The sequence below is a fragment of the Scyliorhinus canicula genome, chromosome 7 (assembly GCF_902713615.1).
Source record: "Scyliorhinus canicula chromosome 7, sScyCan1.1, whole genome shotgun sequence".
In the NCBI taxonomy this organism is placed as follows: domain Eukaryota; kingdom Metazoa; phylum Chordata; class Chondrichthyes; order Carcharhiniformes; family Scyliorhinidae; genus Scyliorhinus; species Scyliorhinus canicula.
This window is the reverse complement of record NC_052152.1, coordinates 64,174,362-64,195,150: the sequence shown is the minus strand read 5'-3', so window position 1 is coordinate 64,195,150 and position 20,789 is coordinate 64,174,362.

The window sequence follows — 20,789 nt, the reverse complement described above, 5'->3', positions numbered from 1 at the left end:
CTACCATTAACAACAATGCTATCTTTCTTTCATGTAGCTGTGCCTGCAATCCTCGAGCTGCTACATACAGTGTAAACTGTTGTCTAAATAAGCACTAGTTGCCATCAACATTACCAGTTACTATAATAATATTCTTTATAATAATCTTTATTGTCACAAGTAGGTTGACATTAACACTGCAATGAAGTAACTGTGAAAAGCTCCTACTCGCCACACTCCTGCACCTGTTTGTGTACACAGATGGAGAATTCAGAACATCCAAATGACCTAATCGCACATCTCTTGGGACTTATGGGAAGAAACTGGAGCACCCAGATGAAACCCATGCAGACACAGGGAGAAGGTGCAGACTCCACACAGACAGTAACCCAAGCTGGGAATCAAACCTGGGACCCTGGAGCTGTGAAGCAACAGCACTAACCACTTGCTACCGCGCCGCCCACAGAGGTTTGGCTGGAAGGTGTCCTGGAGTTTTTAAAACGATCCATCTTCTTCTTGCACTGGAGTTGCATATTTAGATATTACCTTCGATGTTCCAAGTTTTCATTGTTGCACCATTTCACCATGTTTGAAGACTGTGTCTTCTGATCTTTTAGTTTTTGACCCCTTCCTGGTATCATGCAATGCTGTTGTACAGAGACAATTACTGTGTCGCATATTGAAGAGCATCTAGTTCAAGACTAGTTAATTTTATTATTAGTATAATAAACTGTGATAAGGAAACAAATGCTACAAAACTGGAACTAATATAAACCCGACTGGCCACGATGATTTCTCCTCAAGACACCCCCAGGCTACAGTGCCATGTGCTACTACTTACCTGATACCTACTGGTCGGAGGCTATTTCATAGAATTTACAGTGCAGAAGGAGGTCATTCAGCCCATCGAGTCTGCACCGGCTCTTGGAAAGAGCACCCTACCCAAGGTCAACAACTCCACCCTATCCCCATAACCCAGTAACCACACCCAACACTAAGGGAAATTTTGGAAACTAAGGGCAATTTAGCATGGCCAATCCACCTAACCTGCACATCTTTGGACTGTGGGAGGAAACCGGAGCACCCGGAGGAAACCCACGCACACACGGGGAGGATGTGCAGACTCCGCACAGACAGTGACCCAAGCTGGGAATCGAACCTGGGACCCTGGAGCTGTGAAGCGATTGTGCTATCCACAATGCTACCGTGCTGCCATACGTGGTTTTTACAGTGCCCAATGCTATATTTACACATACACTATGCATATCACTACACAACCCAAAAATATGCGCATGCAGGTAACTTGGCCACACTAAATACACCCTTAATTGGAAAAAAATTATTGGGTACTCTAAATCTATTTTTTTTAAATAAGCTGCTTTTTCTGAGCTGCAAGGGCACCTTTTAAACATTGAGATATATTTAGTTTACTAAGAAACCTACTACTGTACAACAAGAAAACTAGAAAACGACTGTAGAGATTTTTAAAGTCATCAGATATTTAAAGTTTAAACTCTGGAAATGTGGCTGATAGTGTGCCATCATTAATTTTGTACACTTTAAAACACAACATACCATATTTATGATTCAATACATACCTCCACCATAAATTTTAATGCATCTTACTGCTGTATCTGTCCAATTCAGATACTTCAACTAGCTCTTTAATTAAAGTTTACCCAGGTGTCTTTATTTATGAGTAGGACAAGGTACGACGCAGATATAATGCAACACACACTTTATTAAATATAGTTAGCACATAGATTACCCACTATACATATAAAGAACTCTGAGGATGCAACTCCTTCCTTCCTGTCTGTGTCTGTCTGTCTGTCCGTTCGTCTGTCCGTCTGTCCGTCTGTCCGTCTGTCTAGGTCACCTCACACACCAAGCTTTGAGTCTTTGCTTCCAGTCTTTTGCTCCCAGTCTTTTTCTCTCTAGTCTGGAATGCCTATTGTTATCCCCCTGTCACCACCCACCTCCTTTCTCCACCTGCCCTTGGCTTTCGGCCAATGGAGTCTCAGGAAATGAAATGAAAATCGCTTATTGTCACGAGTAGGCTTCAATGAAGTTACTGTGAAAAGCCCCTAGTCACCACATTCCGGCGCCTGTCCGGGGAGGCTGCTACGGGAATCGAACCGTGCTGCTGGCCTGCCTTGGTCTGCTTTCAAAGCCAGCGATTTAGCCCAGTGTGCTAAACAGAGGCAGGGTCTCAGTGCCCAATGATCTGGTTGATGACCTGTTGACAAGGCACCCGAGTCCTCCCTGGGAGGAGCGACGTTTGCTTGATGGGTTATCAGGAACTGTGGACAATAGGCCAATGCATCTTAAGTAGGAGCGATAATCACTTGATGGGTCATTCAGGGGCTGCTATGGACATGCCCTCGGCAGCCTGTCTGAGTTCTGGATATTTGGATTCTGCAGGCTTCTAGAGACTGTGGTTTTTACAGTGCCCAATTCTTTAATTTAAGATATCCAATTTAATCGGCCTTAAAATTAGGCCCTGATTATATTACTACATTACCGACCAATACAGGATGGTTTGATGGACCCTCAGCTCCTGTGCATTTGTATTTCTATTGAGTTAAGCTTGGAACAAGAATTTGGCTGTAGCTAATTGTTTTTATTGCTTCTGACAAGTGACAAATAAGTGAGTGAAAACAATTCCAAACTGCTTAATTTCTTTTCAACACCATATTATCCTGATGCAGCAATTAACTATGTCAGGTTTGCACAGTCAGTGCTAAAATTCAAACGGGAGAGATTCAAATGGGATATTATCTGAAGAGAGGTCAACTTTTCATTTTGGACATAATTGGTAATTCGGGTAACAGCACCTCTCAGAGGAGGTAGCCTGTTGCAGCTTTTTAAAATAAAGCTGAAAGTCAGTTTAGCACAATTTTTTTTTTAAGCAGACAGTCCAATATACCACCTGTGCATAACATAACCTTAAATAACTGATGATGACTTTAAAAATCTTTACAGACATTTATTAGTTTTGTTGATGTACAGTAGTCAGTTGCTTAGAAATGAAACATATTTTAATATTTAAAAGGTGCCCCCTGCAGCTCAGAAAAAGCAGCTTGATTTTAAGATCCTTGGTGAAAGTCTGCAAACAGGTACAATTTGTGAAAACTCACAGTGTGATTAATTTGATCTGGCAATGGAGCCAGTTTTGATAATGGGGCCAGCTTCTCACACAACATTATTTAAACGAGCACAGTGGAAGCAGAAAATCGATTTGCATTGCATATTGCCTGTGCCTAAAAATCCTCAATCTTTTGTATTGGTTTATCTGATTTTGGGTAAACTGCACTGAAAAAAATCAGCACAATCAGCAGATAACCCAGGCCAGAGTGTATGACGGAATTTGGGAAAAAAAGATTATGGGTGTGATTTAACGACCTTATCATGCCTGACTTGCTGTTGGGACATGGCCTTCGAATCTTTTAACGGAGTCTTGTGAGACGTCACTATCTTGATCTCACCCTCACTGGGCCTGATCCAGAACAATACATTTGAGCCATTAAACCATTCACGGGATTCTCTCAGTGGCCGAGTACTAATGGCTGAGCCTGGAAGTCCTTGCCAGCGCGTCATTTTGTACTGGTTTCCACAAATGTGGACCAATCGTAATGGCACCGGGGGGTTGGGTGGGGGGGGGGGGGTGGGGGGGGGGGGTTGGGGGGGTCCTCCCAGGCCATTGGAGGCCCCCAAGTGGTCAGGGACAGGGCAAGGTGGTACCGTGGCACCTCCACTAGCAGCTGGGCACCTTGGTATTGCCAGTCTGTCACTGCCAGGCTGGCAGGGCAGTGCCAGGTTACCAGGGTGGCACTGCCACAGTGCCAGGTTGACTCTGCCAGGGATTTGGCCCAGTGGGGCCTTACCAGGCGGAGGGGGGGTTAAGGGATGTTCGTGGTGGCCTCCCCAACATTGAGGAGGGAGGGGGATTGGAAAGGATGGGGGGAGCTGAAAGGTGTGGGAAGATCGGGGCAGCCATACAAAATGGTGCACCAATCTGCAAGGAGAAGTTCGGCAACCAGAAATGATTCCAAGTGAAGAGTGGAGAGAAACTCCCCGAGGCCACAAAAATGGCAAATACCATTAAATAGAGAGATGTTTCTTGGTGCTGCAGCTGCCATGTAACACCCCACTAAACACACCTAAAACTAGACATTTTTCTGGTTAAATCGCATCCTTATAATATATTCAGGATGAGATTAAAGACCAAACATTTGCTTGTTCTCAAAAGCAGACACAGTGATTGAGATGCCCAGTTATGTAATGCAAGCAACATTTAGGACGAGATCTTCCAGCTGTTCACATTGGTGGGATCTTCCACTTTCGCTGACGATGGGTTTCCCAGTGCCATGGGATGGTTTCAGTGGGAAATCACATTGACAGAGGCGGGACCACAAGCACATGCCACTGGCCATCAGCAGGAAACCTCCCACCACCGAGATAGACACTTGGGGAAGCTAAAGCATCTCGCCCACAGTCTTTGTACTGCTTATTAATTATAATGATAATGGTGTGCAGCCCAGTGCTCAGTGTTCTGTCAAGTGGTTGAATGTCTCAGCAGGAGACCCAAGTTTGTGTGAGGCGACCTTCACTTTAAGCCAGCCTGCACTTCTTAAAGCCGAGGTGTGTGCTGGTTGCAGGCAGTTTTGGGAATCATTGTAGAAGAGTTAAAGAGTTGATGGAGGAGTGGCTATGACATAACACATGGGAGTGAGCACCTGAAGGTTATCTGATGTAGCACAGGAGTCTTTGGTGGACAGGAGTGGGCAGATGTTTGCTAATGAAGTATATAGCTCGATCCACTGACTGAGCAGTCCCATCTCAGATAAACGGCCCAAAATGTCACAATCGTCACTCTGTGGGGCAGGCAGGAGTGTAAGATAGGATCAGGCCTGCTGACCCTGGAGGTGGCCAAGTGTGTGGCCAAATACTGAGGCTGGCTGGTTAGAAGATCTTCCTCAATCCTCTGGGACTTTGCCTGGGTTGTATCCTAGGGCTTTAGTCTTCACCCTTAATCAGCAAACCCCTCGGCCCAACCAACCCCATGATGCTTTATAAACCCTATGCTAGCTCATGCCAACTCAACCAGCATCCACCATGTGTAGACCTCAAGAGTAATGCGGGGATGAAGTAAAATAAAGTTCTAAATATCGAATACAGATTTCACCACACTGGTATTTACAATCACATGAACAACTTAGGGCGCAGCACGGTGGCGCAGTGGGTTTGTAAATTGGGAGAGAGGAGTGTGCAGTGGAACCTGAGGGTCCTTGTGCAGCAGTCGCTGAAGGTAAGCATGCAGGTGCAGCAGGCGGGAAGAAGGCTAATGGTGTGTTGGCCTTCATTGTGAGAGGTTTCGAGTATAGAAGCAGGGATGTGTTGCTGCAATTATACAGGGCCTTGGTGAGGCCGCACTTGGAGTATTGTGTGCAGTTTTGGTCTCCTTCTCTGAGGAAGGATGTTCTTGCTCTTGAGGGAGTGCAGTAAAGGCTTACCAGACAGATTCCAGGGATAGCGGGACTGTCATATGAGGAGAGATTGACTAGGTTGGGATTGTTCTCGCTGGAGTTCAGAAGAATGAGGGGGATCTCCTTGAGACTTATCAAATTTTAATGGGACTGGACAGGGTTGATGCAGGGAAGATGTTCCCAATGATGGTGTGTCCAGAACTAGGAATCACAGTCTGAGGATTCAGGGTAAACCATTTCGGACGGATATAAGGAGACATTTCTTCACCAAAAGAGCACTTGGGGAGAATGGGATCAAAGGCTAAGGGGAGAAAGCAGGATTAGGCTATTGAGTTGGATGATCAGCCATGATCCTGATGAACGGCAGAGCAGGTTCGAAGGGCAAAAGGCCTCTTCCTGCTCCTATCTTCTATGTATCTATGTATGTATCTATGTAAATGAAAAGTTTTGCTGTGAGAAGGACACAGGGACTGCAGAGGTATATAGGTGGCATAATGGTAATCCAGTTTAATATTAATGGCGGACATCACAGTGGGTGGGATCAGAAAACATCATGACAGTGAAAAGTCCATATCAGCAGGAAATCAGCTTGTGATTGCCTGGACCTGACTTCAATGGTAGTGCACATTTCCCACTGCTTCATGTGGGAAACCTCATTTTAATATATTTGAATATGATGAATACTGATTATAATAACTACTTGCCCGAATCAACCACGCCCAACCCACATAGGATCAATACAGTAAGCCGGCATCTAATTAGACTTGTGTTTCACAACTGGATATAAGCATATTGCTGGTTGCCAGATGCACATAGCAACCAGCATCTCACTCGTACCTTTGTGGTTTGTTCACATATTTTGTTTGTTCGCCGGGCGGCACAATGGCACAGTGGTTAGCACTGCTGCATCACAGTGCCAGCAAACCAGTTTCAATTCCAGCCTTGGGTGACTGCCAGTGTGGAGTTTGCACTTTCTCCCTGTGCCTGCGCGGGTTTCCTCCTTGTCCTCCAGTTTCCTCCCACAGTCCAAAGATGTGCAGGTTCAGTGGATTGGCCATGATAAATTGCCCATTGGTGTCCCAAGGTTAGGTGGTGTTACGGGGATGAGGCAGGTGAGTGAGCCTAGGTAGGTACTCTTTCGAGTGATCTGTGCAGACCCGATGGGCCAAGTGGCATCCTGAACTGTAGGAATCCTATGATTTTACATCACACAGTGCCTGAGGCACCTCAGAACCCACGCAACGCTTCACAGGCAGCATCATATTGCTTTCAAAGAGCTTTCAAAGGCAAGGCCCTAGCTGCCAGACCAGCAGTCAAGCAGAGATGTCTTGTAAGGGCAAGACTGGGGAGGGGTGAAAGTTGCAGAAGATGCACTCTCACACAAGACAGGGTACAGAGTGGAATAGGAAAGCGTGACATAAGCAGGTTGGGACCAGAATGGGAAGATGGCAGAGTAAAGAGATGCTTCAGTTTACATTGCTAACCTTGAAGGACTGCCCTTGCTTTAAACCAGGGAGGGCATGTCAACCAAGTGTCATTTGTGCCCAGCATATTGTAAGCAGGGCATGGCCATTATTACCGGTGTCTCCATCCTGGGGCTTTCTGTATTAATATTGGCCCTGGATGGCACACTGACAATTAGGGTATGCTTTAGATGGTTGAGAGGTAGCCTAGAGCAATTCAGTGGTGTCATGGCAGGGGTCGGAGCAGTGGACTCAGTAGCTCACTATCTAATAGGCCTCAAGAAGTGGAGGGATAATCTGCAAATGGGGCACAGGCACATCTGTCTAAATGCATTCAGGGGGTTACATAGGGATAGCCTATGGCATAAAGCTTTGATGGGGAAAGCTGGTAGTGAGACATTCTTGAAACATCATCTTACACAAAATTAATCTGAGGAATAGCTCAGCTGGTGAGGGCTCAGAGGGCCATTTGGAGGATGGGAGGCTGATGGAAAGGGCACCCAACAGAACTGTGCATTACCAAATGAGCAGAGATGCCCACCTGAGACATGTTAGGAGTCTTTCAATGGCAAGGCAGGGAATCAGGGCCGGGATTCGCCCCTACGCAGCGGGGCGGGGGGACCCAGTGGGATGGAGTGGCGGGAACCACTCCGGCATTGGGCTGCCCCAAAGGTGCGGATTTCTCCGCACCTTTCGGGGCCAAGCCCTTACCTTGAGGGGCTAGGCCTGCGCCAGAGTGGCTGCCGTCCCACCGGCTGGCGTGGAAGGTCTTTGGCGCGGGAGCGTCAGCTGCTGCTGACGTCATCCCCGCGCATGCGCTGGGGAGGGGGTCACTTCCACGTCGGCCATCGCGGAGGCTATGGCCGCGCGGAAGAAAAAGAGTGCCCCACGGCACAGGCCCGCCCGCGGATCGGTGGGCCCCGATCGCGGGCCAGGCCCCCCCCCCCCCCCCGGACCCCGGTGCCCACCAGCGCCGCCAGTCCCGCCGATAAGGGAGGTGGTTTGATTCAGGCCGGTGGGAGAGGCATTACAGCAGCGGGACTTCGGCCCATCGCGGGCTGGAGAATCGCCGGGGGGGGGGGGGGGCGCCAACAGGCGCGGCGCGATTCCCGCCCGCACCTAATCTCCGGTGCCGGAGAATTCGACGGCCGGCAGGGTTGGGATTCACGCTGTCCCCCGGCGATTCTCCAACCCGGCGGGGGGTCAGAGAATCCAGCTCCAGAAGAGTGAAACACATTCATGCAAAATTAATGCCGATGTCTATACTCTTTGTTTAACAAACTTATAGTGGCATAAATATATTTAGGTGGTTGTTGAAGTATCACATAGGAGATTTTGTGGCACAATGGGTAGTCCCTGCCTCTGAGCCAGAAGCTCCGGGTTCAAATCCACCCCAGGACTTGATGGTCAAGGAAGATGAGGTCATGACGTTGCCAAACAGATTGAGTATAAACCTGCAAATCCTTCCAACACTTCAAAGACTGGTGGTAAAGTGGAAGAGACTCCCGGTTAGCTACACTTGATGTGGCACCTTCAAGCTATAAACCTCTGGTGACAGACTAGCGACCTTTTCCTGAGGAAATTCTGCTTTAGTGCCTCACGCTGTGCGAGAAGAGAATTGGAGAAGTACCATATATTCATTCATTCTTGTTCCCTCCAAAAACATGATAAAATTAACTTGCTGAAAGGAAAATATTTGGAGTCGTGCAAAATATGTAGTATGTAGTTGGCAGCGTATTGTCATTTCCAAGTAACTTCTCAAATAGACCCATAAGCAGCTTAGTAAAACAAAAACCACAGCCTGAATTCGCAGCGGTAGTTAATGTTTCAAAAGTCATAGATTAATCCCTTTGCTAGTTTTTTTCATTGTGTATTGTACATGTGAATAAGAGTAAATGGTTTCTAGTGTGAGGGGATAATAATGGGATATATCAAACTGTTGCTTCAGTTACTATTTATCATTTTTGTGATGCTATATGGTACTGAAGTCATTGATTAATAATACAGAATGCAGTATTACTTACAAAAACAGTACATGGTGCTGTTTAAGCAGCTCTCAAAGTACAAAAGCTATCTGTTTATTGAAAACATAACACTGATGGATGGTGTCAACAAGAACTCTTGATTATGATGGATACTGTTACCATGGTAACAGCCTGTTACCTATGTAGCACTTAGGTGCTTCAGCACATCAACAGTACTGCAGTCATCTATTAGTATGGATCACTGGTTGCAGCTGAGCATCCAGGAGAAATAATCCCTGTGGGAATGAGCACTGAATTGTTGGCCAGTACAAATTCCTGGTTTAATTACCACAATTTTAAGGTGAATCACATGGGCACTGGTAAGAAGAGAACTGGTTTATATTTTGAAACCTTTTTTAAAGGCTCATGTTAGGATTAACAGTTTAAATGTGTGTATCTGATTGAACTAAAGAGTCTGATGTGCATTTACCATATGGTCATTAAATATAAACTACACCATGAAAACGGATTATCTGAGCAAAAGCAGACAGCCATATGGGATTACAGAAGAACTATTATCACATTAATAGAGAGATTAGTGGAAAGAGCGAGAATGAACTCAAAAGGAGATATTGTCACACTTACAAGACACTTGAACGAAATGATCTGAAGTTTTGTAGCCATCTTATAATGATTGTCTCAACAAAGGCTGACTATCTAAACAGAAGTTTTCCTACAATTATATACAACTTTAATCAGATTTCATCTTCTACTTACTATAATGATCACAGTCATGCTAAGTGCGAGCCAGGTTTGATTTCACCTCCATTGGGACTGTATTCATTAGAACAGAGGGAATTGCAGAACAATTTGATAGATGATGTCTGATTGTTGGAGTCCAGAATTTGGGGACATAGGAACAGGAGTAGATTTTGTTAGCCCCTCGTGCCAGTTCCATCATTTAATGAGATTGTGGGTGATCTGCGACCTAAATCCGCAGATCAGTCTCTTCCCCATATCAGATTTTTAAATTAACAATTAATCTGACTGCAACTACTGTTTGCAGATTGTTTTCAAATTTTTACTTCCTAGTGTATGTAGAAGTGTTTTACAAATTTCCCTCCTGAAAGTTCCGCCTCTAATTCTTAAACCGAGCAGACTGGTGGCTGCAAAGGTGGTGGTTGGGCATGTGCAGTGGTTGCTTCCTTTTTTGGCCCATGTGTCCCCATTGGAGACCTACCCTGACGTATTACCTTCCACTGTGTTTCCCCTCCCCTCCACCTTTCCCATCTCCATCCCACTCAACGAAGGCTGCAGCCTGGCTCTGGTGTGACACCAGATTTAGCTTTTGCTCATGTTCCACTGCAGCACTTTATTTGATGATACCCTTCAAACTCTCTGTCCTTCCCCACTCTGCTTGTCTTTATCCAATCACGATACTGTACTATTGCTTTGATTTTTCTCTTTAGGTTTTAAGTCTCCTTTCACATGATCCCTTGTACCCTTTTAGTTGAAAGCGCTCCCACGATCTAGTTATATGATTTGCCAAGATGCTGATCCCAACCCAGTTTAAATGGAGCCCATCGCAAAGGAACAGCTCTCTCTTTTCCCAATACTGGTACCAGTGCTCCATGAATGGAAATCCTTTCTGCCCACACCAATCCATGAGTCAGGCATTCATGCACCCAAAGTACTCAGACTCTCTCAGCAGAACATCATTCCTGGTTCGACCTGTGCCATCGATTCCTCAGAGACGAATGACAGCTTGATTATCAATTAAAGACTAACATGTAAGCAAAATACTGCAGATGCTGGAAACCTGAAATAAAAAGAGAAGATGCTGGAAATACTCAGCACATCGGACAGTGTCGATGGAGAGAGAAAAGGAGTTAACAGCCAGCCTTTTACTGACCCTGTGGCAGTGGGAATGGAGGCGGAGGAGGAGGTGATAAAATGGTGTGAGCATGCATTTGGCTGGCTCTCTATTATGTTTCCCAACATTAACCAACTGTACCTGAAACAGGAGGTGGAATTGAACTGTGGCAGACACATTAGCAGCAGGCAAGTATTAAAATTCATTAAATACTTCATTGTCAGGTATTTTCTTGCCTTGTTCTGATTTTATCAATGGCACATAGGATGCACGGAGGTTCAGAGTTTTAGCTGGGTTTTTTTATATTTGTTCATGGGATGTGGACATTGCTGGCTGGGCCAGCACTTATTGCCCATGCCTGAGGGGATTTCAGAGTCAACTACATTGCTGTGAATCAGGAGTCACATATAGGCCAAACTAAGTAAGCTTGACATTTCTTTCCCTAAAGGACATTAGTGAACTTGATGAGATTTTACAACAATCAACAATGGTTTCATGGTCATCATTACACTTTAATTCCAGATTTTTATCGAATTCATATTTTACCATCTGCCGTGGTGGGATTCGAACATTGATCCCCAGAGCATTATTACCCGGGTCGCTGGATTACTAGTCCAGCGGCAATATCACTACGCCACTGTTGCGAATAAGGAACTCTTGACCAAACTGTAAAGTTGTTTACAGGCTCATCACTGGCAATGCTTAATCTAGGTATGGAGGAATGAGGAGGGGGAGGGGAAGTAGGGAGGGGGATTGGGAGACGGAGTAACAGGTAATTCTGAACAGCAGCATACTTGAGGCTGCATTGTGGTGCGGGGCCACTGCCTTTTTTGAAGGGCTGGAGAGAGGGTAAGGAAGGGAAGCCTGGGGCACGGGCTTCAGTGAGGTGGAGTGTGGGGTAGGGGTAGTCAGCATGGACTGATGGTGCCACTCAATCATGGGGGAGGGGGGTCACTTATGGAGGTTGGATGTAGACATGGGCAAAGCTAATGGAATATCTTGGTAATGGTAAGTACCCTATTGAAGCTGAGACCATTCAACTTGAGCTCAGTTGACATGCTTGGAGTCAGACTAATCACAGAATTTTGCCCACTCAAGTGGCACTTATGTGTGAAAGTGGCAATGATTGCTGCTCAGCATTTAATCCTTGATGCAGAGAATCGCAGGTTCATCCACTGCAATGGTCCAATTGTACCATTGCCTGACTGGGCAAGCAACACTATCAAGCAACACGAGCAACACTGGTCATGTCACACTAATTGAGGATAGTGCACTTGGCTCTGTGCTGAAGTGCTTATTGACAAATGCTCCCCCTCCATGGGCCAAGCTGACTTAAAGGCCTTGGAGTGAAGATCAGGTCACCTGAAATGAGACCTCAGGATGCAGTAGAGTGGCTACCATTAGACATGTGGTTGGGAGTATGGGTGGGGGGGGTCTTTCCCAACCATCATGCAAACAAAGGCCTGGGCATCAATCTTGTGGCCATGCCATGAGCCATTGAACATTGCAAGGCAGCTGCAAACAAGGAGCAGGAGGAGGCCATTCAGCCCTTCAAGCCTGCTCCACCATTCATTATGATCATGGCTCATCATCCAACTCAATAGTCTAATCCTGCTTTCCCCCATATCCTTTGATCCCCTTCACCGTGCGTACAACTAATTACTTTTTGAAAACACACTGGGCCGGATTCTCCATCCCGCCAGCCGCGTTTCTGGCGAGGCGCATCCCCACCGGCATCGGGATTCTCTGGTCTCACAGCCAACCAATGGGGGTACACATTGTGCACTACCCCATGCCATCAGGAAACCCGAGAGTGTGGGTGTGCTGGTGGCAGGGAGCAGAATCCCGCTGACAGAGAATCCCGCTCACAATATTTTAGCCTCAACTACTTCCTGTGGTAATGAATTACAACGGCCGAACACTCTCTGGGTGAAGACATTTTTCCTCATCCCTGTCCAAAATGGTCTACCCCGTATCCTCAGACTTTGACCCCTGGTTCTGGACATACCCACCATCGGGAACATCCTTCCTGAATCTACCCTGTCTAGCCCTGTCAGAAGTGATCCTAAAGTGGTCCTAAAGAGTAGTCCTTAGCAGACAAATGCAAATCAACAAATCTCTTTTTTTGATACAGTAGTGAAGAAACCGTCAAGAACATGTAGCCTGGGGCTCTCACTGTCATTCTTCTCACTTATAGGTAGGAAAGGAGAAGAAATAGAGATCAATGGCAGTGCTTGGTTCATCAAAGGAAGTTGCAGAACTGTAAAGAGGAAGGCATAGCAGGGCCTGTTTTTCAAACAGAATGAACCCCAGAGAGCCATTACTTGTAGGTGCCTCTGTAGGGATCCAGATGGTGTTTGACATACTTGGTGATGTGCGAGACCCAGTGTCATCGAAGACTAGACATATCCAGGGAACTTGAAGACTTGGAGGGTATCCACTGCCAGTGCCATTTCAATTGACTATGTGGTCAATTTCTATGCCAGTGGCTCCCTCCAGGCCTCCACATGTGACGTCTGTGGGATTTCAAACACACAAGTGGATCAGCAATGCAACTTTGTGCATTGCGACCGGGATCAGCCAAGCCAGGAAAAGATTCTACTCACAGAATGTTCAGCTGGTCTGTGACCATACAAAATGCACCTTGATTCCCAAGGAGTGGGCATGCCATTCTCAGCTGTTCTCAGCTCCCTGACATCTTCAAGGTCCACAGAGGCTATAGGTTTGGCTCCTCAGCGACCACCAATGTGGACGTGGCTGATGACGGAGGCCACAGAGTGCAGCAGAGATCAGATACAATGAGGTTTATGCTGCAAATCGCACTGTGGTGAAGTAAACCATAGGGAACTGAAGATGTGGTTGTGGTGCCAGGACTGGTCTGGTGGAGCCCTGCAATACAAACCACAGGGGGTGTCACACAGTGCCATCACCTGCTGCATTCCACACAACCTGGTGCTGCAATGAGAGGAGGAACTACCTGAAGAGCTGTACACCTGCTCCAATGAGGAGGACATTGAAGGGGACGAGGCTGAAGAGATCCTTGAGTATGAAAATGTCAATCATGAGGTATCGGTGATATCCATGATACAGATGAGCTCAGGACGCACGCATTGCTGCTAAATTCATGGAGGGTGGTGAGGATCTGCAGTGCGGACCAAGCTTCACCTGGCATCCATGAGCATTGCTCTCCTGTTTGACTTAAAGCAGCACACACAGCCTCTGTGATAAGTCTCCTATCATGAAGACGAAGGGGATGTCCATAATGAACGCATTCCAGGAGGCTGACTCCTGTCTGGCTAATGGCAGCTCACTTGCTCTTAATGACCAGTGTTATATTTTGGGGATGCAGCGGGAGAAGTTACCTCTCTTGAACGTACGGCATCCTTTATGAGCTGAACCCTGGAGGAACACACTGTCAGTAGAAGCAGCAACTGATGGGAGGGGAGGGCAGACAAACCTTCAAGGTGCAGAGAGCACATGGGGTGAATGACTCAACTGTGCGATGTCAGTCCAGTCAATTCTGGTAGATGTTGTAATTCCCATTGAGATACAGGCATAATGGCTGTGTTCAGTCACTATACAGGAATGGCATCAATATGCTGGGAAGCACAGGGAGGATACCCTGGTTTGAGAACCTTGCCTTCATCTTGAACAGGAAGCAATTTTTCACTTCAGACTGGTAGGAACACAGCTCATCATTACCAGGAGCAATAGAAAGCATGCAATTAGTGGACGTTGATTTACAGAAGTGACTGGTATGTTCAAGTGACTAAGACTCATGCCCATGCTATGAAACTATAACTTCTTAACCTTCCTTACTCTGCCACCACATCTTGGTGCATCCTCAACATCCACAGTGGAGGTGGAAGCAGCCCACTGACTGCTTCGCACTGTTGTCTGTGATGACCTCGGTGGGCGTTCTCTGGAATGTTGAGAGTTGGGAGGCTCCGTCCTGCTTTTGGGATCCTCCTCTGTGGTAGTGCCACCCTCCTCAGTCTGTGAAGCTGATGCTGATATGGTCACAAAAGGGGAGGATTCGGATGGCCGGGACACTCCTGGAGTCACCCAGGTAAATTGCCCTGGGATATGCACTAGTTGTTCCTCCTCTCTGTTGTTGCTCGAGGGCCCCTGGCTGCCACCTCAAGAGGGACGGGCAGCTAGAGTGAGGTGTCACTAGGGCCCACCCCACCCTGGCATTGACACTGGTGGATACCAGCAAGTGCCTCCACCATGGATTGCAGCTCCTCCAGTAGTGTTGACCTTGGTGCGGTGGCATGTCGGCACAATCACCTCAGACTGAAGCTGAACAGACTCCTTCCTGGAGCCATGCAATCTGAACATTGCAGCAGACATCTCTTCCTGGTTTTTGCGAATTTGCCTTTGGAGCTTCAGCAACTGAGTCATGATTAAATCCAGGTCTGGCCATCTGACTCCATCAATCCTCCAGCATTGTCCTGGCATGATCCTGTCTCCACCTGCGGTGGATCAGGCAGTCTGATGTGTTCACTAAATTGAGACCCCAAGGCTTCTCTAAAATCAGCCCCGAGGTGTGTGTCTCTGCACTGGTGAAGAGTGTGGGTGAGTTCTGGGCGTTCTGCTATTTCGGGGTCTGTGAATTCATTGTCCGTACTGCTGTCAGATGTGGAGTCGGGTTCCTGGCTCATGGACCCCACATCTGCTTCCCAGATGAGTCTGAGAAAGAAGAGATCATTAGTGCATGGCAGGGGCCTGAGAAACAGGAGACATCACATAGAACATGGTAGTCTGATGGACGCTGCAGTATTGGATCCCTATTTGGTTGAGCACCGCCAACCTCATCATCAGCACAGAATTGGTCCACGTCTCACCGGCCAGCTGTTTGTCTCTCTACTCAAAGTCTGTGAGGACCTTCACTTCAGACATCCCTCCACCGGTTTGGGATCTATTATGGGCCAGGGTTTAGAGAACTCCAAAATGTATCATGGAGTTCACCTGACCCACAACCTTTAATAGATTTTGGTTATGGTGAGCACAAGGACCCACTTTACAGGTGTGATGCAACAGAGATTGAAAGTACTTTTAAAACAAAACAATGGTTATTATATGAATCCAGTTCACATTTTGTAAGAATACAGTAAACATCTTAGCAACTATCAACTCAAATACTTCCCCCAAAGAATACAGTACTATATAAGTAACCCTTCATCCTTCCTCGCAACATCCATAAGATAAATACCCTCTTTAACAAAGACAGCAGATTTAAATTCTCTACTGAGAGCAGTTATCACTCTTAAATTAGCAAGTGATCCGAAGACATTCTGGTCATGCAGAGAGAGGTCAAAATTACACCTTGTTTGGCTGGTTGCAGCTCCAACTCTGAAAACGAAACCAAACACACACTGTAGCTGCCAGCTCAAAAACGAAAGTAAAAACAGACAGACAGCCCAGCTCCACCCACACTCTGACACAACTGCAACTATTTGATAAACACCCATTTCTTAAAGATACATCCACTATAGCAATTTGATAAACACCCATTTCTTAAAGGTACTCTCACATGACAGATCTCTCTCTCTTGTTGTAATGAGCATGTCCTGTGTCAAGACAGATGGTGAGAGTCTAAGCAGGACATGTACCAGGGCAGGTGATAAGGATGCCTAGTGTGACTGGATGGTCAGTGGGGCCAGAGAGGTAATACTAACATGACTTACAGGGGAGATGAAGGTGTGTGTGAAAGAGTGAGTGACGGTGTTCTTTGAGCTAGTGTTGAGTGAGATCCCAGTTTAGAACAGTACAGCACAGAACAGGCCCTTCGGCCCTCGATGTTGTGCCGAGCAATGATCATCCTACTCAAACCCACGTATCCACGCTATACACGTAACCCAACCTTACTTTTTTAGGACACTATGGGCAATTTAGCATGGCCAATCCACCTAACCCGCACATCTTTGGACTGTGGGAGGAAACCGGAGCACCCGGAGGAAACCCACACACACACGGGGAGGACGTGCAGACTCCGCACAGACAGTGACCCAGCCGGGAATCGAACCTGGGACCCTGGAGCTGTGAAGAATTTATGCTAACCACTATGGTACCGTGCTGCCCCAGTTGACGTGTGATGGGTTTGTAAGTTGAGAGTGATAAAAGCGACTTACTCTGGCATAACAGAGCAGATCATTTATCCTCTTCTGGCACTAGCTGGCTGTCCTCTTTTGTAGGGCGTTGGCAATGGCCAGCACTGCCACTGCCTCCCATGCTAGGTCTGTCACTTTGGTTGCAGGTCTTTGCCTAGAGCATGGGTCTAGTATATTGTAACGGGCCTCCACTACATCGAGCACATGCTCAAGGAAGGCATCAGTAAACTTGGGTCCTGAATATTCCCTGGGCCTGGCAGCCATGACTTCCCAGCGAACTCTGAAATATGCTCACTGTGTGAAGGGGTGGTCTTTAAATATGGCACCTGAATCATCAAAGCACTAAAATGATGGCGGGGCAGGCAAATCAGAGGCCACCCACCAACGATACTGCGTGAAACCCATACATGCAAATTTGTTTCACCAAGTGTTGCACCATATAGAGGAAAAACCCTAAAGGATATGAGCAAACCAGATCGTGTTTTTCAGCAATCAGCAATGTTTCCAAGATCATCATTAGAATTTTTAATTCTAGATTTTTATTGAATTCCATCTTCACCATCTGTCAACTACTATTCTGGGTCTTTGAATTACTGCTCTAATGATCATACCATTGTGCCACCACCTTGTTGTTGGAAATCACTTTTTTGCCTATGGTTCGGTCCACATTTATGTGACATCTCTCAGTCAGTGGCTTAACACTGCATCAACAAGGGCTTGGATGCCATGTAGAGTTGGGTTGTTTCATACTTCAAGTTCACAGCCAATCAGACCAGTCAGGCCGAGAGAACAGTGAGCTTTTCCAAGGTCTAGGGGGTCATTAATTGAACTCATGTGGCCATTACGGTTCCCTCAGAGCAGACCAGGCAACTTGGTGAACAAGAGATTTCACCCTTCACCTTTTGGACTAGCTATAGGTATCTCCTGGAAATTCAGTGTTCCTCAAAGTGGTGTCCTCTCCACATCCTAAGATCAACGCTCACTTTTCAAAAAGCCTTCAATGAGGTGCCCCATAAGAAACTAATGAATAAGGTCATAGAGTGTGGATTCAGGGGACAAGTGGCAGAAAGCATTGCTTGCAAGCTTCAAGATAGATAGCAGAGAGTGGGAACAAAGGCGTATTGATGGGTGGGTATTGATGCTCCACAAGGATCAGTACTGGGACCACTGCTGCTCCCAATTTATATCAATGATATGGACTTTGGAATAAAAAACACAGGGAGAGATCCTCTGGCCATGTTTTACCCTGCACAAATCCTGCTATGTTGGGAGAATTCCAGGAAAGGCCCCAAACATGATTTGCGCCAAATAATTTCCAAAAGGGTGAGAGCCTGATCAGAGCTTATTTTCATTAATTTGAATCAAAGTTGAATGCAGCGACCTCCAGGTACACTCCCCCCACCCCCGCCCCCACCGCCCCCACCGCCCCAGCATGATTTCATCCAGGTGCAAATCACTACTTGTCCTTAAAAGCAGCGATCAGGCACCTTGGACTCCAACGGAGAGAAGGAGATGAGTACCCCTTCACTTACCTCCAGTAAGCATAAGGGGTCAGGTCAGTGATCTCTCCCAGACTGGGGGTTGTTTGGGGTTGTGAATGCTTGTAGCCTGCTTTCTTTCACGTTTAACACCCCATAACAGGGCAAAGCATAGCTGCAGCCTGTCTGATCTAAAATATTCTCACAGAACAGAGCCATTCCCTAGCATTTTCTTTGGCGAAGCATTTCACTCCCCTTGAAGTTTCAATAAGCTCTGTGGTTTCTCTGTTGTATTATGCCTTCTTTTATGCATTTGTACTTGGTTGTTTACATTGAATTTCACACCCCATTGACTTTAAAGCCTCTAGATTGACAGATGAAGGCTCTCTCAAAGGAGAGATTAGCATTGTTTGTTTTCACAGCACTTCACGGTCCATTAACTCTGAAGTGCTTCTTCTTTTCAGCAGGTTCCTAACTGACCACCTTTTTCTATGTGGATTTTTTTCTACCTGAATTGCTTCTTAAAAAGAACATGTGTGCAGACTGAGCGCATTTTATTAATAGTGGGGTTCTTCAAAACCTGAAGTGATTCTGGAGGGAGGGAACGCAACTCGTTTCCCACCGGAGACCACACTCCGAAATTTTGGGGAGAATTGCGCCCACAATTTCTAAGTTTGTGGACGACACCAGATTGGAGAGATAGCGAATACTAAGGGGGACCGCACTGCAAAAAAATACAGGACCATCTTTAATAGACTTGCAAAATGGATCAATATTGGCAAATGAAGTTCAATACAGATCAATGCGTGCAGAATGCATTTTGTAAGAAGAATAGGGAAGCCACTTTTACTAAACGTTGCATGCCTAGGTGGGTTCGAGGAACAAAGAGATCTCAGAGTACAAATACATCAATCACGAAAAGTTGCACCACAGATTCGCAAGGCCACAAAAAAAAGCAAGCCAAGCACTGAACCAAATTTGTCAGAAGAAAGAACACAAATTATGCTGAACCTGTATTGAACATCGATTGGAGTATTATGTTCAATTCTGGTTGTCATATTAGAAAAAGGCACTGGGAGGTGGGGTGGGGGGGCTGAAGATTTACAAAATTAGTACCAGAAATGTGTGGGTATATATGTCAGGAAAGGTTCTACATCAGAATCCCATAACCAATGGATCATAACATCAGAACAATGCACTACAGACCTGTCATGTCCAGTCTGGAATGGTGGGAAACAAATAAACAACTAACAGAAGGAGGAGATTCTAAAGCCAGCCCCATCTTCAATGATGAGGAAGCCAGCATGTCAACACAAAAGAAAAGGCTGAAGCATTTGCAGTGAATGTCAGCCAGAAATGTCGAGTGGATCTATCTCTGCTGTCTCTTGAGGTTTCCCCATCACAGATGCCAGACTTCAACCAATTTGATGCCCTACAGGGTCTATCAAAAAGCAAGTGGTGAGACAAGATACAGCAAAGGTCATAAGGCCTGGCAATATAGAATCATAGAATCCCTACAAGACAGAAAGAGGCCATTTGGCCCATTGAGTTGGCACTGACCCTCTGGAAGAGCATCCTACCTAGGCCCATGCCCCCACCCTATTCCTGTAACTGAATAACCCCACCGAACCTTTTGGGACACTAGGGGGAATAGCAAATCCATCTAACCTGCACATCCTTGGACTGTTGGAGGAAACTGGAGCACCCAAAGAAAACTCACGTAGAAACAGGGAGACATTCAAGCTCCACACATATAGTCACCTAAGGCTGAAATTGAACCCGGGTCCCTGGCACTGTGAGGTAGCAGTGTTAACCACTGTGCTACCGTGCCGCCTGGCAATAGTACTGAACACTTGTACTCCAGATCTAGCGCGCATAGCCAAGCTGTTTCAAAACAGCTATAATACTGGCATCTTGTCCATTCAAAAAAAAACAGGACAAATCCAGTCCAGCCAATTACCATCCTATTAGTTTGTTTTCAGTCATCAGAAAAGTGATGGAATGTTGTCGTCAACAGTGCAATCAAGCGGCACTTATTCAGTAACAATCTGCTCACCAATGTTCAATTTGGATTCTGCCAGGGTCACTTAGCACCAGACCTTATTACAGCTTTGGTCCACATATTGAAATTGAAAATCGCTTATTGTCACGAGTAGGCTTCAAATGAAGTTACTGTGAAAAGCCCCTAGTCGCCACATTCCGGCGCCTGTTCGGGGAGGCTGTTACGGGAATCGAACCGTGCTGCTGGCTTGCCTTAGTCTGCTTTCAAAGCCAGCGATTAGCCCTGTGAGCTAAACAGCCCCTATGAACATGTGGTACTGAAAGCAGGCTGAGAAGATACACATAGGCCAGGAACAGAAATGATCTCATGAGGCCCTGGCTGGAATCGATACTGGCCATCTGCAAGAGCAGTCAAAACAATGCATAAAC